We start from the raw sequence: 20,730 nt of genomic DNA on the forward strand, positions 1-20,730 counted from the left end.
TAACTAATGAAACTGAATTAAGACTAAATACGGCGGCATTGTTTATTTACCTAGATGTTCTTTCTACTGAATATCTAAAAGCCTACTCATTGATTCTGGAGCCTCTAAAGCAAATGATCACAAATTACTTTTACAAATGGTTATTTCCTCCCTCTTCCCCACCCCACCTTTTTTTTTTTTTTTTTGCTTAATGACTCTGTTAAGCAACTGCTATATCCTCTGGAAATGAATCATTAGAGTGGTCCGGTAAGGACTGTGCCTGAACCAAGCCTAATGGGGGGTGGGTGGGTGGGGAAGCATTATTGCAAAGCAGAGGATATGAAGCATGTTGATCTTATGCCATATGCTGTAATGTGGGACCAGCAGCTCATCTCTTAGGTGCAATTAGCTGGTCCATCGAGCACCTAATCTGGCCCTTCAGAAGGTAAGGCATGACTTGCAAGCCAAGCTGCAGAAAGGGTCAGGCGAGTTTGAAAAGGAAGCTAAGGAACAAGCCCCTCGGGGCTACAAATTCTGGATCTGAGACACAGCCAGAGTCCATGAAATGTTGCACCAGGGAGCCCTGCAATGGAATTGAGGAGAATGAGTGACTGGTCTGAGAATGTTCCCACAGTCATCTCTGACAGCAACCCTCTATATAAAGGTTCAGCAATCCCTATAAAGGTTACAGCATTAGGGTCATAAAGAGAAAGAGGCAACATGCCAGAAGACTAACATGATGGTACCATTTTGTGTAAACCATTTAGAGATTTTTTTTTTAAAAAATGAGTGGCATATCTATTATTATTATTATTATTATTATTATTATTATTATTATTATTATTATACCCTTTATCCATGGATCTCAAGGAGGTTCGCAACATAAAAATACAACACAAAACCACTGAATACATGTTAAAAAAGGAGCAACAACAACCTCAGGTGGGTCCCATTGCCGTTATAAGAGAACAAGGGTGTGGGAAAGTATAGAGAATGGAACTTCAGATTTGGGGGGGGGGGATGAGAAACTGAAATGAATACATTTGTCCACCCTTAATAGTGAATGAAGATTTCAGTAACTGCTTTTCAACTTAGCAATGACAACTCTCTTCCTCCGTTGATCCAGTGTGTTCATTAATAGAAATGAAAGTGTAGTTATTGGCCTCCCTTTACATCCATCCATGAGACTAGAACCTAGAAAGTCCCAGAGGCGTGCGGTCATTGGACTAAGAAGACTAGGCTAGTCCCCTAAATGTTCCCCTGGTGCCTCCTTCCCAAGCCCAGGAAGCTTTTGCCCAACTTAGGGAGGCTCCAATGGGTCCAAGATCCATCCTGCCATCTTTCCAAAGGCCATCCGGCTTTTGGAAGGAGGCATGAGGGCTCAAGAATCCTGTCAGAGCCCTGGTACCTCCTTCACAAAGCCCGGGAAGCTTCTGACCGGTTTAGGAAGGGAGGCACGGTGCTCATGTGCGCGACGTCAGGACATCACAATGCCACATGCATGACGTAGCCCCTTATCCCCCTCACAAGCTGGCGCCTCTGGCCCTATGAAAAATTTCACCACACGCCACTGGAAGGCTCCCCAGGAACGAACATAGCTTCAGACTGAAAAGGTTCCCACCCCACTGAAATAAACCAAGCTGGTCTCCATCACTGCAGCATAACTCTGGAACTTTTATTTCCCTTCATACCTTCTTTTTCTGTTCTTAGTCTTAGTCTTGCACCTCAAATGCTACATGTTATACAATGAAGTTAAAATGAAGAAATCTTGCGGCTCACAAGTTCACAAATGGAAGAATGATAATCTGAACAGAAAGATAATCACCTAAACTACTTCCTCCTCCTCCTCCTCCTCCTCCTCCTCCTCCTCCTCCTCCTCCTCCTCCTCCTCCTCCTCCTCCTCCTCCTCCTCCTCCTTGTTTTGTTTAAAGCAGACCTCTTAAACCAAGGGTGAGGAATCCATAGCCCACCACATGTTGCCGGACTCCATCTCTCATCACCATGGGACCTGACAATAGTTGCTGAATTGCAGCTCATTACCAAGCATAAAAGGGACCCAGGTGGCACTGTGGGTTAAACCACAGAGTCTAGAGCGTGCTGATCAGAAGGTCGGCGGTTCGAATCCCTGCAATGGGATGAGCTCCCGTTGTTCGGTCCCAGCTCCTGCCCACCTAGCAGTTCGAAAGCACCTCAAAGTGCAAGTAGATAAATAGGTACCGCTCCGGCGGGAAGGCAAACGGCATTTCCGTGCACTGCTCTGGTTCGCCAGAAGCAGCTTTGTCATGCTGGCCACATGATCTGGAAGCTGTCTGCGGACAAACGCCGGCTCCCTCGGCCTATAGAGCGAGATGAGTGCCGCAACCGCAGAGTCGGACACGACTGGACCTGATGGTCAGGGGCCCCTTTACCTTTACCTTTTTACCAAGCTTAAAACCATGGAGAGACCTGGTCTGAATAGGGACACTGGATTCTAATCTCATTATACATGATAAAGCTTTCTTTAGCACCTCAGCCCTTGCTTTTCCCTGCAAGACCAATTACAGTTGTTAAAACTTGTTAACAGTCATCTACAGGTTCACCACTCCTATCAGCCAATCACCCATTCCCACCACCCTTCTGAGTAATACCCCCACCCCCACCCTCTGACTATACATAAGGGTCTGGTGACTTCTGTTTCAGTGTATCTGAAGAAGTGTGCATGCACGCGAAAGCTCACACCTATGACAAACTTAGTTGGTCTCTAAGGCGCTACTGGAAGGAATTTTTTATTTTGTTTTCACCATCTCTCATGACTAGGATGATGGTCATTACAGTCAAATGACCACTGGTTCCTCAACGCTGACCTTAATCTTATCCCACTCACCGTCAGGACTGAGCTGTGGGCTGTAGTCTGAAGTGGACCAGGAACATGGGACATGACAAGAGTCAGGAGTGAAGAGCAAATCAAAAACTGATGACAAATTATGCATCATGATGAAGGAGAAAGCTAGAAGTCAGAACAAACAAGCAAATCAAGACAGGATGAATCAGGAGGTGGGATCAAAGAGTCAGGTAGACATAATGACTGAAAAATACCCAAGAATGTAGAGACAGAGTTCACAATGATCATATTGCTCAAGCAAGGCTCCACTGGAACAGAAAGTCCTCCCATGTTCCTGTTTTTGTTTAGTCGTTTAGTCGTGTCCGACTCTTCGTGACCCCATGGACCATAGCACGCCAGGCACTCCTGTCTTGCACTGCCTCCCGTAGTTTGGTCAAACTCATGTTCGTAGCTTCGAGAACACTGTCCAACCATCTTGTCCTCTGTCGTCCCCTTCTCCTAGTGCCCTCAATCTTTCCCAACATCAGGGTCTTTTCCAAGGATTCTTCTCTTCTCATGAGGTGGCCAAAGTATTGGAGCCTCAGCTTCACGATCTGTCCTTCCAGGGAGCACTCAGGGCTGATTTCCTTAAGAATTGATCGGTTTGATCTTCTAGCAGTCCATGGGACTCTCAAGAGTCTCCTCCAGCACCATAATTCAAAAGCATCAATTCTTCGGCGATCAGCCTTCTTTATGGTCCAGCTCTCACTTCCATACATCACTACTGGGAAAACCATAGCTTTAACTATACGGACCTTTGTCGGCAAGGTATTGTCTCTGCTTTTTAAGATGCTGTCTAGGTTTGTCATTGCTTTTCTCCCAAGAAGCAGGCGTCTTTTAATTTCGTGACTGCTGTCACCATCTGCAGTGATCAAGGAGCCCAAGAAAGTAAAATCTCTCACTGCCTCCATTTCTTCCCCTTCTATTTGCCAGGAGGTGATGGGACCAGTGGCCATGATCTTGGTTTTTTTGATGTTGAGCTTCAGACCATATTTTGCGCTCTCCTCTTTCACCCTCATTAAAAGGTTCTTTAATTCCTCCTCACTTTCTGCCATCAAGGTTGTGTCATCTGCATATCTGAGGTTGTTGATATTTCTTCCGGCAATCTTAATTCCTGCTTGGGATTCATCTAGTCCAGCCTTTCGCATGATGAATTCTGCATATAAGTTAAATAAGCAGGGAGACAATATACAACCTTGTCGTACTCCTTTCCCAATTTTGAACCAATCAGTTGTTCCATATCCAGTTCTAACTGTAGCTTCTTGTCCCACATAGAGATTTCTCAGGAGATAGATGAGGTGATCAGGCACTCCCATTTCTTTAAGAACTTGCCATAGTTTGCTGTGGTCGACACAGTCAAAGGCTTTTGCATAGTCAATGAAGCAGAAGTAGACCTTTTTCTGGAACTCTCTAGCTTTCTCCATAATCCAGCGCATGTTTGCTATTTGGTCTCTGGTTCCTCTGCCCTTTCGAAATCCAGCTTGCACTTCTGGGAGTTCTCGGTCCACATACTGCCTAAGCCTGCCTTGTAGAATTTTAAGCATAACCTTGCTAGCGTGTGAAATGAGCGCAATTGTGTGGTAGTTGGAGCATTCTTTGGCACTGCCCTTCTTTGGAATTGGGATGTAGACTGATCTTCTCCAATCCTCTGGCCATTGCTGAGTTTTCCAAACTTGCTGGCATATTGGGTGTAGCACCTTAACAGCGTCATCTTTTAAAATTTTAAATAGTTCAGCTGGAATATCATCACTTCCACTGGCTTTGTTATTAGCAGTGCTTTCTAAGGCCCATTTGACTTCACTCTGTAAGATGTCTGGCTCAAGGTCAGCAACCACACTACCTGGGGTGTACGAGACCTCCATATCTTTCTGGTATAATTCCTCTGTGTATTCTTGCCACCTCTTCTTGATGTCTTCTGCTTCTGTTAGGTCCTTACCACTTTTGTCCTTGATTATGGTAATCTTTGTACGAAATGTTCCTTTCATATCTCCAATTTTCTTGAACAGATCTCTGGTTTTCCCCATTCTATTGTTTTCCTCTATTTCTTTGCATTGCTCATTTAAGAAGACCCTCTTATCTCTCCTTGCTGTTTTTTGGAAATCTGCATTCAGTTTCCTGTATCTTTCCCTATCTCCCTTGCATTTTGCTTGCCTCCTCTCCTCCGCTATTCGTAAGGCCTCGTTGGACAGCCATTTTGCCTTCTTGCATTTCCTTTTCCTTGGGATGGTTTTTGTTGCTGCCTCCTGTATAATGTTACGAGCCTCCACCCATAGTTCTTCAGGCACTCTGTCCACCAAATCTAAATCCTTAAACCTGTTCCTCACTTCCACTGTGTATTCATAAGGGATTTGATTCAGATTGTATCTTACTGGCCCAGTGGTTTTTCCTACTTTCTTCAGTTTAAGCTGGAATTTTGCTATAAGAAGCTGATGATCTGAGTTACAGTCAGCTCCAGGTCTTGTTTTTGCTGACTGTATAGAGCTTCTCCATCTTCCTACATCTACATCTTCCCCATGTTCCTACATCTGTCCATAAGGTTCCAATGAGAAATGGAACCTTTTGAGAAGCTGGCTCAGTCCAGGGCCTGAAGGTTCTACACTGAGAGAGCTTCCATCAGCAGTTCAAAGTTTCACCACATGGGGAGCTGTACACCAAATCGGTTGTTTCTGATAGTCAGAAACGACCTTTAACTCCCACCTGCAACATTTTATTTTACTGTATGAATGCATTTTTCCCCACCCCCAACACATTTTATTTAACAAATTTTCAAAACTTTAATAAAGGGGGGGGCACCCAAAAGAAACAACAAGTGAAGAGAGCAACAAAACAGAATGTTTCACAACATTCCTGACAAAGTCAGTCTTTCTAAACTTATTCTAGTTCGGGTTTTGTGTCAACCAGTGTCTAGAATTATGGGGAACGATTTTGTTCATTTTTCCATGTGTACAATTTCAACTCTTTTCACAAGCCGTTCCAATATAGCAGGAACACTGGGGGGTTTCCAAAAGTGAGCATAAACTACTTTTGCAGAAATCAACAAGTTCATAATGAACAACTGGGTCGTCTTTTATCTGTCATCTTTTAAATAATTAAAAAGAATTGTTACTACGTCATCATTCACAGTTTCTCTAGTGATCTCCTGAATATCTATTATGTGAAGCCAATATCCTTGAGCCTTGCTACATAACCACCAAAGGCAGTATTAGTCTGCTTGATGAGGATTCAATTTACAACTCTTAAATGTGTTTACACCTTTAACTGCAACATTAATCAAATGACCCACATTAAAAAAATAATAATACATGCACATGCCTCTCCCATTTTATTTTTTCTGTCTCTCTCTTCCATATTTCGGTTTTGTGCTTTGTGTGTGTCTTTAAAAAGAAGGCAGTTGAAACACTATTGGTACAACCACTGTCTGAAAACAAATGTTACATAACATGGAATCTGGGCATGTGTTTTGGGACTAAGTCGCAACATATAGCTATATATAGGACTTCAATCAGATCTTTATGGAAGGTATTACTGGCTAACCTATGTCCTTCCAGATGTTGTTGGACTGCATCTGCCATCATCCCTGAACATTGGCTAGAGCTGATGGGAACTGGATTCCAACCACATCTGGAAGGACTAAGATTGGAAGGATCTGTCAGTTTTGGTTCTCTCTGTTTTCCAGTTTTTCCAGTCTTCAGTTAAACTCAGGGATCTGAGAGATGGGCACGATGTGCTGAGTTTTCACTGAAGTGGACAAATTAATAGGAAGGGACAGGAGAAGGGAGAGAGGGGGAAGGTGGGGAGAGAAGTCTGATTTTATGACAACTAGGTAGATTGATTGGTTAGTTAGTAGAGATATAGGAATGTATTTATGTCTTTAAGAGGGATGGGGGACCTGTGGTCCCCCAGAAGTTATTCAACTCCCATCAACCTCAACCAACTCATGGGCCATGGTCAAGGCTGATGAGAGTTATAGTCCAACAACATCTGGAGGACCACACATTCTCCATTACTGGTCAAGAAGGAGCCTTAGAATTTCTCTTCCAGAGTGGTTCAGGCCATTCACTCTCACAAATGGTTTTGTACCCATTAAAACAGTATTTGGTAAGTGCTCTGAAAAGTTTGCATTTGTTTGCTGTATGAGGTTAATGGGAACCATTCATTTACATGACAGAAAGTGATGGATGCACTTAGAAATAACCTTTGACTGGTGATCCCACTACCATCTAGAATCAAGACTGCTCCCTAAATGCATAGACCCATCCTGAGTTCTGTTTCTTGGTCACGCTAATGTGCCATGGGACGCTGGGAATAGATAGATATATTTTCTAATTTGGCATGGCTCAAGCTCAAGAAGTGTTTCCTTTAAATAATAATAATAATAATAATAATAATAATAATAATAATAATCCCCCCTCTTCTTAAACACAATTTGTAGATTTTGGCAACTCCTAACGTGAAAGAAAAGCCAAACATCTTGCTGTAGATTAGGTAGAGGCAGTTTCTTGTTCAAGAGATGCTGTTGTTCTAGCATGGTGTTTGCAACAGTAATATTCTTAGCTTAGTGCCAGCCGCTCCATTAGGTTCCATCCCTGTTCCTCCACCACTCCTTCACTCTATGGGGTTTATAACTTGGCTGTAATGTAAAGTTTCCTCCTGGTTGAAACTTGCCATGCCAAAATATCAGCCCAAGGGATAATTTCCTTTCTCTTTCCCTCCAAAAAAGCATTTCAGCTTTCTGCATGTATTTATAAAACTGGAAACAGCTTTTGAGCTTTGAGGAGTCAAGCACATGGCTCAAAATACCTGGATCTGTCTTCCATCAGCCATTTATGTCCTGAAAATGAAAACGTTAAGACCATTTTCAGATTTTTAGGCTTGCAAAGCAAACCTTCCACGATGAACTGGTGCTACACTATCTTCCTGCAGCTGCAGACAATCTGTAGCTATGACTGTGAACTATTTAGTTTCATTATTCACCCACCTGTCACCCTAAAGTCCCAAAGTGGGTTACAACTCAGTATTTAAAACATTTTAAAACGACTTATGATCATAGAAATAAGATGGGTCCTGAAAATAAACATCTCAAATGTCAAAAGCCAGGGTTAAGAGATGTGTCTTCAGGATTTGCTGAAAGCTTTATAATGAAGGTGCAAGACAAACCTCTGTGGGGAGGAAGTTCTATAAGTTAGGGGCTCCCACAGATAATGTCCTCTCCCAGGTCACCACCACCCTGAGCTTCTGAAGGTGGCGGAACAACCAAGAGTGCAGCCTCTCTTAATCTTAGCATCCAAGAGGGTCTGTAGGGAAGGAGATGGTCTTTCAAGTAATTTGGGGGAGATATGGTATTTGCTGGGGTCACGCAGTGTAATGAGTGGATGCTTGAATGTTCAAATGGGGAGTCAAGACATCAGGACACCATATGGTACATTCTGCAGTGAGTGGGGGGACATGGTCTCAACAGACATTTTAATGGTCATGGATTTCTTGGGTCTATCAGAGGACATCAGGGTTGTGCTTCCCTACTTTATTTCTAACTCACATGGGGAGGGAACATAGCTCAGGTAGCTAAAGGATAGTCTAGGCAAAGTGGTTAAATAGCACATAGGTAAAGGTAAAGGGACCCTTGACCATTAGGTCCAGTCGTGACCGACTCTGGGGTTGCGCGCTCATCTCGCATTATTGGCCGAAGGAGCCGGCGTACACCTTCCAGGTCATGTGGCCAGCATGACAAAACCACTTCTGGCAAACCAGAGCAGCACATGGAAACACCGTTTACCTTCCCGCTGTAGCGGTTCCTATTTATCTACTTGTATTTTGACGTGCTTTCGAACTGCTAGGTTGGCAGGAGCTAGGACCAAGCAACGGGAGCTCACCCCGTCACAGGGATTTGAACCGCCAACCTTCTGATCAGCAAGCCCTAGGCTCAGTGGTTTAACCACAGCACCACCTGGGTCCCTTAAATAGCACATAATGTATAATAATAATAATAATAATAATAATAATAATAATAATAATAATTGAAGTGAAACCCTAGAGAGCAACTGTCAATCAGAGTTGGCAGTACTGAGCTAGTTAGACCAATGGTCTGATCCAAGGAAGCTTCCTATGTTCCCATCTAGAATGAAGTCAAATTTTGTGGTCTTTTTTTTTAATGTGGAAAAGTAACCAAAAAATAAACCACAAAGTAATTTTTGCTTGTCATTCAAAATTGTGATGAAACTTTCTTTTGAATGGATCCAATGTTTAGCCTCTCTAGGATATCAACAGAAATGTAGCTAAACACTCTAAAGAAGGATCGTCTCAAGTAATTGTAATTATGGGTTTCAAGGAAAATAATTACTCCTGCATTTCTTAGGTTTCTCTTCTATTGTTTAATTTAACAGTTTGTAAAGTTTTGCAATTCCTGATGTTCTTTTCAGTTGTTACTGTAATGTAATGTAATCCTAGTGTACAAATGATAATAATAATAATTAACATTGAAAAGAAAATTCATCAAGGTTTTAGTGTGAATATTTCTGAATATACACATTTTCGAATGCAGCTTTTCCTGTGTCCGTTTCATTGTTGAACAGCTCTAACCATCTGAAAGTTGTTCCAATTTTTGTTCCAAAGTTGTTCCAAATTTCCAATTGAAATTTTGTGATTTGAATCAATTTGTTCAGGTCCTACCTTCTAGAGCAGCAGAAAACAAGCTTGCTCCAACTACCATGTGACAACCCTTTAGATGACTTTCATATCTCCTCCCAGTCTCCTCTTTACCAGGCTAAACATACCCAATTCTCTCAACTATTCCTTATAAGCCTTGTCTTCTAGACCCTAGATCATCTTGGTTGCCCTACTCTGCAACTTGTCAATATACTTCTTAAACTGTGGTGCCCAGAACTGGGTACAATGGTCCAGGTGGAGTCTGACCAAAGCAGCATAGAGTGATACCATTACTTGACTTAATCTGGATATGATACATCTATTGATGCAGTCTAGAATTGCATTCACTTTTTTTAAAAAAATTTTTTTATATTTTTGCTACACACTGCCACTTTCATTATGCCTGCTGCCTTCACACGTGTAATGTTTGAAGAGGTCTACATTTGGAGGGGAGGAAGTGGGCAGTTGAACACATATGTATCATGACTATATCAACTGCCAAGCTCTATTTTGACTTTGAACAACACCAGGTCTTGTAAGCTTAAACATATGTGCGATTTTGGAAATGCTTTAAAGAGATCCGTACCCATGCTGAGGTCAAACATAAATGTGAAAGGATATTTCTGGCAAAAGGAACAGAGACATATTTGTCTGACTTGGTTGGAACTGGATGGGTATTTAATACAGAGGCTATATCTTCCACAAAGGCAAATTTTAAAATATTTGTAGGTTGTTCCATTTCTATTAGATGGGTAATGACTCTGGGCCAGAAATGTGGTTTGTGATGTGGTTTCCATGACAATTACTACGCATACTGGAACCCACTAATTGCTTTAGCAAAGTCATGTGAAATGGCTGTGTTTTCTGTCCAACATGTAAAATGGGCAGAGGCTCTTTTTGCCCATTTCCACCTTCTTCCTATGTGGAAGCAAAATATTTCACCACAGAATCTTATACATGTCTCTTCAGCAGTAACATTGCATTCCTGTACATGCATTCTCAGAAGTAAGTCCTCCTGGATTTAGTGGAACTTACCCCTGGATAACCATATATAGGATTACAACCTTAATCCCCTTAATTCAAAGTAACTTAACCCCAGGCATAGGATCGCCTCATAACCTTGTTGAAGGATCATTTACTTGTCAAATGGCACTGGAAGGTCCCCAAAGTTACCGTTACCCCTGAGGATGTGGACAGGCTGCTTGGACGTGTGAAACCAACCACCTGTCTCCTTGATCCTTGCCCATCCTGGCTAATCAAGCCAGGAAGGGCTGGGCGATGAGCTCTGCAGGGTGGTGAATGCTTCCCTCTGTGAGGGAGCATTCCCAGACCCGCTGAAAGAAGCGGTCATTAATCCGCTTCTTAAAAAAAAAATCTGGCCAACTATCACCCAGTCTCAAATCTTCCATTCTTGGGCAAGGTGATTGAGCGGGTGGTTGCTGAACAACTCCAGGCACGCCTGGAAGAAGCCATTTTGATCCCTTCCAGTCGGGATTCAGGTCTCATCATGGGACTGAAACTGCCTTGGTCGCACTGGTTGATGATCTCTGGTGGGCTAGGGACAAAGGTGAGAGCTGTTTCCTAGTTCTGCTGGATCTCTTAGTGGCTTTTGATACAATCGATCATAACATCCTTCTGGACCGTCTAGAGGAGCTGGGAGCTGGGGGATACTGTCATACACTGGTTCTGCTCTTTCCTCCTGGGCCGGGTACAGAAAGTGGGGGTGGGGGGTGAGTGTTCAGGCTCCTGGGCCCTCACTTGTGGGGTGCCTCAGTGTTCCGTCCTCTCCCCCATGCTTTTTAACATCTACATCAGGGGGTTTGGGCTGGGTGTCCATCAATATGCAGATGATACCCAGCTCTACCTCTCTTTTAAATTGGAACCAGTGAAGGTGGTGAAGGTCCTGTGTGAGTGCCTAGAGGTGGTTGGAGGATGGATGGCGGCTAATGGATTGAGGTTGAATCCTGGCAAGACAGAAGTACTGTTCTTGGGGGACAGGGGGTTGGCTGGTGCGGAGGACTCCCTAGTCCTGAATGGGGTAACTGTGCCCCTGAAGGACCCCTTCTCCATCTTCCACAGGTTAATTTTGACAAGTGGCCTCACATCATTCTCATTTCTGGGTGACAGAAGCAAAGAAAGGAAGTGGAGAAGATTCAGTTTTGTATATAATTTGGTAGTAGCACACTGTTTTATCAAGTTTGTTCCTTCTAATCTGTGGCTCGGCTGTATTTTGTAAATACTACTACTGGGGTGCAACAGGTGTGTTCTGGGGGAAATGGTTTTGTAGGTCCTATTGCGATCTCTGCTGGAAAATTTCCAGAGTGGCTCAACAATCAATCCCTCTTCTGAGAGAACTCCAGGAATTGTAGCTCTGTGAGGAGAATAGTAGGTTAAGCACCCTTAACCCCGAATTCTTGGTACAGGGGACCATAACAACTTATAAAGGTATAATGCTACTTTGAATGTAAAGTGCTGATAGGGCCATTCTCCAACTTCATTTCACTCATTACATGGGGAACAATGGGGAAACCATTAAAGATGGGAGGGAAAATAACTTGTCTTAATAGTGTGCATTGTTCATTGCGCAGTCAGGCGGAGTCCCCCCAGCCCCCCAGGGCAGCCCCGAGTGGAATAATGACACAGGACCACGTATTTATGGGATTAAAAATTGGCCACAACTTTATTAAAATTCAGATGTAGGAAGACCTTGGCGCAGGCATTGGGCGTATATCCCTCCCAGCCCCCCGCAGGGGGTGGGGTGATCTTCAGGGTTGTCCAGCATGAGTGGGGGTTGGGCTAACTCTGGAGAACATATGTTCAAGCAGATAGCCCGCCCCCCGGATCGCCGCCGCTGGAGGGGGAGGGCAATAACCAGCCAAGTGGCATCGCCAAATGCCCCCCCCTTGATGCCCGATTACGGGAACCCTGTTATCGCCGCCGCAATAGGGCGGGGGGTCACCGCCCCCACGCCCCTCCCCTTTGTGTAAATGACTAAAGGATTCCGCCCAAGGCCTGCATCTGCCAAAGTTGTGACGAATTGCTACGGGAAAGGCGAAACCTGCCAATGCAGGGAAAGTCCTTTCCAGCCCTTTAACAGCGACCGGTCGTAGCAGCGCCTGCGTGCGTGTACGCCTGTGGAAGAAAAACCTGAAAAGCAAGAAGCCTGTGGAAGAAAACCTGAAAAGCAAGAAGCCTGTGGAAGTAAATATTTTTTAATTTTTAATTTTTATTTTATTTTTATTGTCTTTTTATTTATTTTATCCTTCTATGGACCTGTAAAGCAAGCACAAGGTTAGGGAGTGGAGGGTGGGAAAGCTCTGAATCCGTCGGCTGCTTCCCAAGAATGGCTCCTCTTCTTTGTGTGCAGGTAAGCCTACCTGATCCTACCTGGCCAATCCCCCTGGCACGCCCCCTTCGGCCGGATTGGTCGGCTGATGGAGTGGGCGGTGACTCCAGCCTCCAGCCTCAGGTAGGCAGTGCCAGCCTCCAAACTTCCAGGTCTGCCCTAGGGTTCCCAAGGGGGGGGGCTGCGCGCGACTGCGCAAAATGCGCCTCCCCTTTATGTTGGGGAAGCGGTCATTCTTAAAAAATAAAATCTGGGAGGTAATACACTTTCACAATGGAAATATTTGCTTCCCCTTTCCAGTAATGACTGTGTTTTTGTTCCTTATGTGCTCTGTATTACTTTCAAAGACCATTTATTGAAAGAAAAATGTAAAGTAGTTGCAGCCTGCACCTGCATGTAGACTATGTTTTGGACAGTGGTGAATGTGGGTTCAATAGAGGTTCAGTGTGTGAGAGAATAGAGCATATTGTACAAATAAGGAATGCCATAGCATGGAAGCAGCCAATTCAGGCACTTAGGCAGCAGCACAGACTCATTCCAGAAGAATTATGAAGAGCTGCTGCCTTTGCTGAAATAATAAATAAGGGGAGACAAATTCATTTTAGTTCACATTTTAATTCACACTTCCCAAGACAATCCTCAAATCAAAACACTGCTATCCATACAAATCCAAACTTTTCTGAATTGTGCAATGTATTTCTCCAACCAAAACGCACATACAAAATTGTTTGTATTACAGAAGGATATGCACTGTGCACCATCATCATCAATCATCATCATCATCATCATCATTTCTACACCACCCTTTATCTGAGACTCACAGGGCAACTTACAATATAAAAACACAAAAATACATAACACAATAATAAACAAAAACAATAACTCCCCACCCCATGGTTTAAAAGGCCATTAATTGTTTAATTAGCCAAAGGCCTGGGGGAAGAGGAATGTTTTTGCCTGGTGTCTTCATTACATATCTTTAGGTGCCAGGCAAAAGGTCCCTGGGGACAGCATTCTATAAATGCAGAAATGGACAGGCCTTTGATGCCAGGCAGCAAAGGCATGGGAGGGGGGGGAGGGGAGGCAGAGTTAAATGGCTGTGTGTGTGTGTGTGTGTGTGTGTGTGTGTGTGTGTGTGTGGTTCAAGTAATCTTGTTATATTTATATATTTATATATATATATATATATATATATATAATATTGAAATGGCTATCGTTTAGCCATGTTACTATGACATTGTTACTATTTTTGATGTTTTGCAATGACATAATGAAATTGTTTTCTGAGTGCTTGTTTGAAATGTATGTTTCCTTTGTTGTATGCTGCTTCGAGCATGAGTGTGTGTGTGTGGAAAAGTGACATACAAATAAAATGAAAGAATGAACAAGACTATTTCAGTGGCATGTGTATCTATTAATGGTCTGGCACTTTCTGGACTGCAGTAAATACATTTGGATTTGATATCCCGCTTTATCACTACCCGAAGGAGTCTGAAAGCGGCTAACAATCTCCTTTCCCCTCCTCCCCCACAACAGACACCCTGTGAGGTGGGTGGGGCTGAGAGACTTCAAAGAAGTGTGACTAGCCCAAGGTCACCCAGCAGCCGCATGTGGAGGAGCGGAGACACGAACCCGGTTCCCCAGATTAAGAGTCTACCGCTCTTAACCACTACACCACAGTGGCTTTCCACACTGTTCATTTAATGAACAGATCTGAAGTTACGTTTAGTTACAGGCTGAGTTACATGAGGGCAGGTGGACCCAGGGGTGAACGAAGGCGTCGTGACACCTGGTGCGGCAAACCACTATGTATGGTGTATGTACGGCGTATGTGCGGCGTCGCTACATACAGCGCATGCGACGTACGTAGCGGAGCCGCACATGCGCCGTACATAGTGGTTTGCCAGCAGCGCCGCTCCAGAGCCATACAGACGGTGCTGGGATCCTCTGTTCGCGGCTGTAGCATTGACAGAGGGATCCCACAGCCGTCCGTACGGCGCTTGAGCAGCACCACCGGCAAACCGCTATGTACAGTGCATGTGGGGCATCATTATGTACAGTGCATGTGTGTGGCGGCGTACATGTGCTGTATATAGCGGTTTGCTGCCGTTGCCAGGACCCTCTGCTCGCGGCTGCAGCCTTGAACGGAGGATCCTCCACATGCAGCTACGGCGGCGCAATGGCTGTTCACGCCACCATGAGCCCCGCAGGGTCCCTTCTTGTCACCCCCCCTCAGACATGGCACCTGGGGCACACTGTGCCCCCCCGGTGCCCCAGTTGCGGTTCTTCTAAAGGTTTTCCACAAAAGGTGGGTTTTGAAGGAAGGAAGAGACATGCCATCACCCAAGTGTTCTTGGTGTCAATTCAAGTTATATGAGGCAACAAATGAAAAAGGGCTGAGCTTTTTGAGGTATTGTCAGATGATGGAGAGTGTTGGAGCTGGAGCAGCAAAAAGAGAGAAGGGGGAACAAGCCCATGGAGGCTTTTAAGAAGCTTTGGTTGGATCTGTAGCTTCCTTTTGCTGGAAGATAATGAGGCAGATAAAAATGCCTGATAACAACAACAACAACAACAACAACAACACAAAAGACAAAAGTCACTCAGCAGGAGAATGCAGTGGGATCTAAATCGAGGATAGGGAACCTGTGGCTCACCAGATATTGACACTCTCTAACTCCCATCAGCCCTGCCAGCATGGACCGTGGTCAGGGATTGTGGGAGTTGTAGTCCAGTGTCAAAAGGAGGGTGCCACTTTGGCTATCCCTGATCTGGAAAAATGCTGCAAGTGTTTGGTGATGTTGCCTGTAAATGGCCTAGAACAGGGGTTGGCAACCTAAGGCCCGGGGGTTGGATGCGGTCCTGTCACCTTCTCAATCCAGCCCACCAACAGTCCAGGAATCAGTGTGTTTTTTACATGAGAAGAATGTGTCCTTTTATTTAAAATGCATCTCTGGGTTATTTGTGGGGCATAGGAATTCATTAATTTTTTCCCCCAAAATATAGTCCGGCCCCCCACATGATCTGAGGGGTGGTGGACCGGCCCATGGCTGAAAAAGGTTGCTGACCCCTGGCCTAGAACTTAGGGCAGGCATCCCCAAACTTTGGCCCTCCAGATGTTTTGGACTACAATTCCCATCATCCCTGACCACTGGTCCTCTTAGCTAGGGATCATGGGAGTTGTAGGCCAAAACATCTGGAGGGCCGCAGTTTGGGGATGCCTGACTTAGGGTCACTGGGATCAGATGCTGTTCCTGGCCCTGGAGGAAAGGATACCTCTTCTTTTGCACCAGCGAGGCCATTCTACTGAAATTTAAGGAATGCTTTGATTGTACAGTATAGCAGCTCATCATATTTTTCATTCGCCCCCTCTCCATTCTAATGTAAAGACCAGACTGGACCTTGTTCAGGAGAATTCCTTCTGATAGCAAATCCGTCATTGGCACTAATGCACACTGGACAAATGGTTTACAGCTTTTCTCATGAAGCTTACAAAGAACCAGGACTTCTTGATCCAGGAGGGTTACACATAATATACTTCTCTAAATATAATAAGCTCGAGAACAATAATAAAAAACAACAACTCCAGCTTCATCTTGGCTTCTGAAAAAGACTCCTGCTGCTTCATTAACTCAGATGTAAGACAGCTTCCAGCAGCCTTATTTTTCCTTCCTGGTGTGTTGTACCAGGCACGATAAAAACAATCACAAAATTATAATGCAGTACCATGTGCAGTTTTCTTAGCAAAACGACTGAAATGCCATTAGCATTTTGTAGCTGGAAACAAAGATGTTTATTTTCATATTGCGTTCCTAACTACCCTGTTTCTCATATTTTAAGACATACCCATAAAATAAGCCATAGCAGGATTTTTAAGCATTCAAGGAATATAAGCCATACCCCGAAAATAAGACATAGTGATAGGCACAGCAGCAATACCGGCCATGGCAGGAGGAGGAGGAGGAACAATATAAGACATCCCCTGAAAATAAGCCATAGTGTGTTTTTTTGAGGGAAAAATAAATATAAGACATGTCTTATAATATGAGAAACACGGTAGCAGGGTTCTCCCGTAATAGCTGATATATTCCCCCCCCCCCCCCGTGACGAAACATGGTGAACTGTAATTACTTTATCTGTAACATTCACTACTAAGGAATTTAGGATACTGTGCCATAATAATGGAAGTGTTTAATTAATAAATTAATTTTTAAAAACCTGTATAAAAACATAAGAAGAGCCTACTGGATCAGTGGCCCAGCATCCTGTTCTCACAGTGTCCAACTTGATGTCTGTGGGAAGTCCACCAGCAGAACCTGCATGAAACAGCACTCTCCCCTCCTGTGGTTTCCAGCAATGACTTTTCAGAAGCATACTACCTCTTGCAGTTGAGGTAGAACATAGCCATCGGTGTCCATAGCCACTGAGAGTCTTTGTTGCTGTTTAGTCATTTAGTCGTGTCCGACTCTTCGTGACCCCATGGACCAGAGCACGCCAGGCACTCCTGTCTTCCACTGCCTCCCGCAGTTTGGTCAGACTCATGTCGTTAGCTTCGAGAACACTGTCCAGCCATCTTGTCCTCTGTCGTCCCCTTCTCCTTGTGCCCTCAATCTTTCCCAACATCAGGGACTTTTCCAGGGAGTGTTCTCTTCTCATGAGGTGGCCAAAGTATTGGAGCCTCAGCTTCAGGATCTGCCCTTCTAGTGAGCACTCAGGGCTGATTTCCCTCAGAATGGATAGGTTTGATCTTCTTGCAGTCCATGGGACTCTCAAGCGTCTCCTCCAGCACCATAATTCAAAAGCATCAATCTTTCGGCAATCAGACTTTTTATCCTCCATGGATTGGTATAACAATCTCTGGCAAGCAAGCAGTTTTATGTAAATTTATTTACAAGAAGAAACACATCCACAGCTTGGCCTTCCTGCCTGTGCTCATTAACAGTAGTTGCTCATGTTACAGGTAGGTGCCCGTGTTGGTCTGACGTAGTTGAAACAAAATAAAAAAAAATCCTTCCAGCAGCACCTTAGAGACCAACTAAGTTTGTCATTGGTATGAGCTTTCATGTGCATGCACGCGAAAGCTCATACCAATGACAAACTTAGTTGGTCTCTAAGGTGCTGCTGGAAGGATTATTATTTTTTTGTTACAAGGAGTTGCTCAGTCTGACTCATCGTCCCTCCCCCAACAGGCAGAACACCAAAATCCAGCCTTTCTCCCCCTCCCTTTTTGTTGTTCTCTTAGCTTCTCCCATCTCCTAGTATGGGGACTGAATGGATGGCCTGTCTCTCCCCGCCCATACTCTCAGAAGACAAAGCCGCAGACTCTAACTTACCTGATGGTTGATGGCAACGCGCTGGCCAACTCCCAACTCCTCCTCTCCTTGGGAGCTAACAGCTTCTTCCCTGGGAAGGAGCAGGGCTGGGCTGTCCTCTCTAAACTCTGACAAACAGGTTTCATCTGCAGGGTGGACCCCTTGTCTGCTTAGCTCAATTTCTGAGGCCGACTCTTCCGCTGCGCTCTGGGGAGGCCACGTCCCTGACAATTGGTCTAATCCTCTTTGAAAATCATTCAAGTTGGGGGCCATCCCTGCAACATGTGGATGCAAAGGCCACTGGTTAGCTATGGGCTGTGGGAGGAAGAGCTCTTTTTTGTCTGTTGCATATTCCCAACATTCTATTCCATTGGATATACAGGACACTGTGTCAAGTGGCCTAAGACAGAGATGGGTCATCTACAGCCATCCAGATGATGGACTCCCGCTTCCATTTTCCTGGACCATTGGCCGTGCTGGCAGGGGCTGATGGGAAGTGGAGTCCAGCAACAGTTGGAGGGCCACAGGTTCCTTTCTTTGGCCTAAGGGAGTGATGACTAACTTTTGTGTTTGTGCGAGAGAGAGTAATAAAAAAAAGAAGAATAAGTGATGGTGTCATTTGTCCCTATACTTGGGGTGGTTTTGCTCAGTGCTTGAAAAGAGTCAAGAAGCATGAGCACAAGACCATCAAAAGCTGCCTTATACTGAGTCTGACCATTGGTTCATCTAACTTAGTACTGTCTACTCTGACTGGCAGCAGCTCTCCAGAGTTTTAGGCAGGAGCTTCTTTTCATTATCCATTTCCCAGCCCTGCCTGGGGAAACGAGGGATTGAATCTTGGCCGTTCTGCACCTTATCTCACCACCACCTCACCTCACCCTCAAACCATGAGCTATTGTCCTTATTTAAAGACCACCACAATGTTGTAGCAGATCTCACAAGCTTCCTGATTGAGGTGCAACACAAACTCCTACTTCCTATCTCATTTTTAGCACCCGCGCTAGAAATTGCCCACTCTTGGCCATAGGGCATCAAAACTATGATATGACACAGGAAATGCAACCCACTCAAAGCTGCCCAAAGTTAAAGTTAAAAACAGCTAAGTCTTATTGATTTCATCAGAAGATTTACCTATATGCTTCATTCTCTCCCACTGAAATCCATAGTGTCACAGTGGCCGGAGTGGGCTACTTCAGAGTAACGACTCTACACCGCTCTGCATTTTATCTTTTTATTGGTGCTGCGTATTTACAGTGCTGAAGGCAGTGCTATTTACAGAGACACATCTTATCCGCTAGAATCAGAACCTCCGAATGGCGTTTGGCGCGTTTTCCTCCAACATAACAACTTGGGGAGACCCATCCTCTTCCCCCTACGTTTTCTGCGCAATTCTGGAGTTGGGGGAACAGGTCTGCCCCCCTTGCTTTCCCCTTCCTGTCTCACCTGGGGCGCTGGCTCCGCTACCCTGTCTGAGCCTCGGACCCCACTTCCTGCTTCCCCACTTGAGATGGAGCTCTCCCTGCTTTCCCCTGCGCTCGGGGATGGGCTGGAACTCAGGAGGGGAGGGACTTCGCGATATCCCCTGTCCCTCACACATAGGATTGTAAAAATGCTTAACTTGGGCTGGATCATGAGATCAACTTGCCTCAAGGGCACAAGCAGTCAGGGACCCTCAGATTGGACTGCTAAAGTGTCAGATTTTTCCAAGTTAAAATTAGTTTTTTATTTTATAACATTACCTTCTGGGCTGCTGTCAAAGGCACAAAAGCAAGGCCAGAGGAAAAAAAGATCTCACAAAACGTAGGTGGAGTATGAGTCCCTATAAATCAACAACAATCATGAGCTCATTAAGGCTTTTTTGAACAGAAATACTATTGCCATGATTTTTCTTAGGTCAGCAAGTACCGTCTCTGCTTCCAGCTCAGCATAGCAGCCAGCCGGGGGTGGGGGTGGGGAGTTGTTCTCACCTGTAAGACTGGGCTCAGAGTTCCTCTTTCCTTGCCAAGCCACAGGGGATTGGAGGGTAAGTCGTAGGGTTCAATCCATGATCCCCTATTTTCCCTTCATGGGTGGGAAACTCTGGAGTAAGCAAGGCAAGCTTTGCATCCCATTGCAAATTTGGAGAGACAGCTGAATTTCCTTCCAAACTACAAACTTCAAAAGTTTCACATCAAGGCTCGCTAAAATGAGAGGCTAATCTGAGGGGATTTCCTGCAACCTGAAAGTATTCTTGTCTTAAACAGAAAAGCCTTAGTCCCTTCAGCGAAGCACATGCAAAATCCACGTGAGTTAAGCTTGCAAACATTTTATGCTAGCAGAGCATCCAACCCTTTTCACGCAGACATTCAACAGGTGATGTTGGGGTTTCAATCTCATCCATGGACATTGCAATCCCAGATGTGTGCTAAACAACAAATCTGAGAAGAGAATCCAACACATGAAATAGCCCAGCCTAAAAACTGAATAGACAGGTAAGCAGCAGCTAAAAGGACAGAATTACCAGTAATTCCTATTAAAGTCTCAGGCAAAAAGGACAGGCTTAGCTAAGCATATAAAGGAGAGTCCTGCCAATGTGTTTTTATTTCATTATTGAA

At 44.6% G+C, this 20,730-nt stretch overlaps 1 long non-coding RNA gene across 1 annotated transcript; it reads right to left on the reverse strand.

The window, feature by feature from the left end:
• Window positions 1-182: 182 nt before the first annotated feature.
• On the reverse strand, window positions 183-20,504 carry LOC148686368 (uncharacterized). The gene is made up of 3 exons (XR_015949150.1): window positions 20,104-20,504; window positions 2,843-2,965; window positions 183-562 (listed from the first exon to the last, which is right to left on the reverse strand). It is a non-coding gene; the product is annotated as an uncharacterized LOC148686368 (long non-coding RNA).
• Window positions 20,505-20,730: the final 226 nt, after the last annotated feature.

Source organism: Zootoca vivipara, chromosome 3, assembly GCF_965207765.1.
Source record: "Zootoca vivipara chromosome 3, rZooViv2.hap1.1, whole genome shotgun sequence".
NCBI lineage: Eukaryota > Metazoa > Chordata > Lepidosauria > Squamata > Lacertidae > Zootoca > Zootoca vivipara.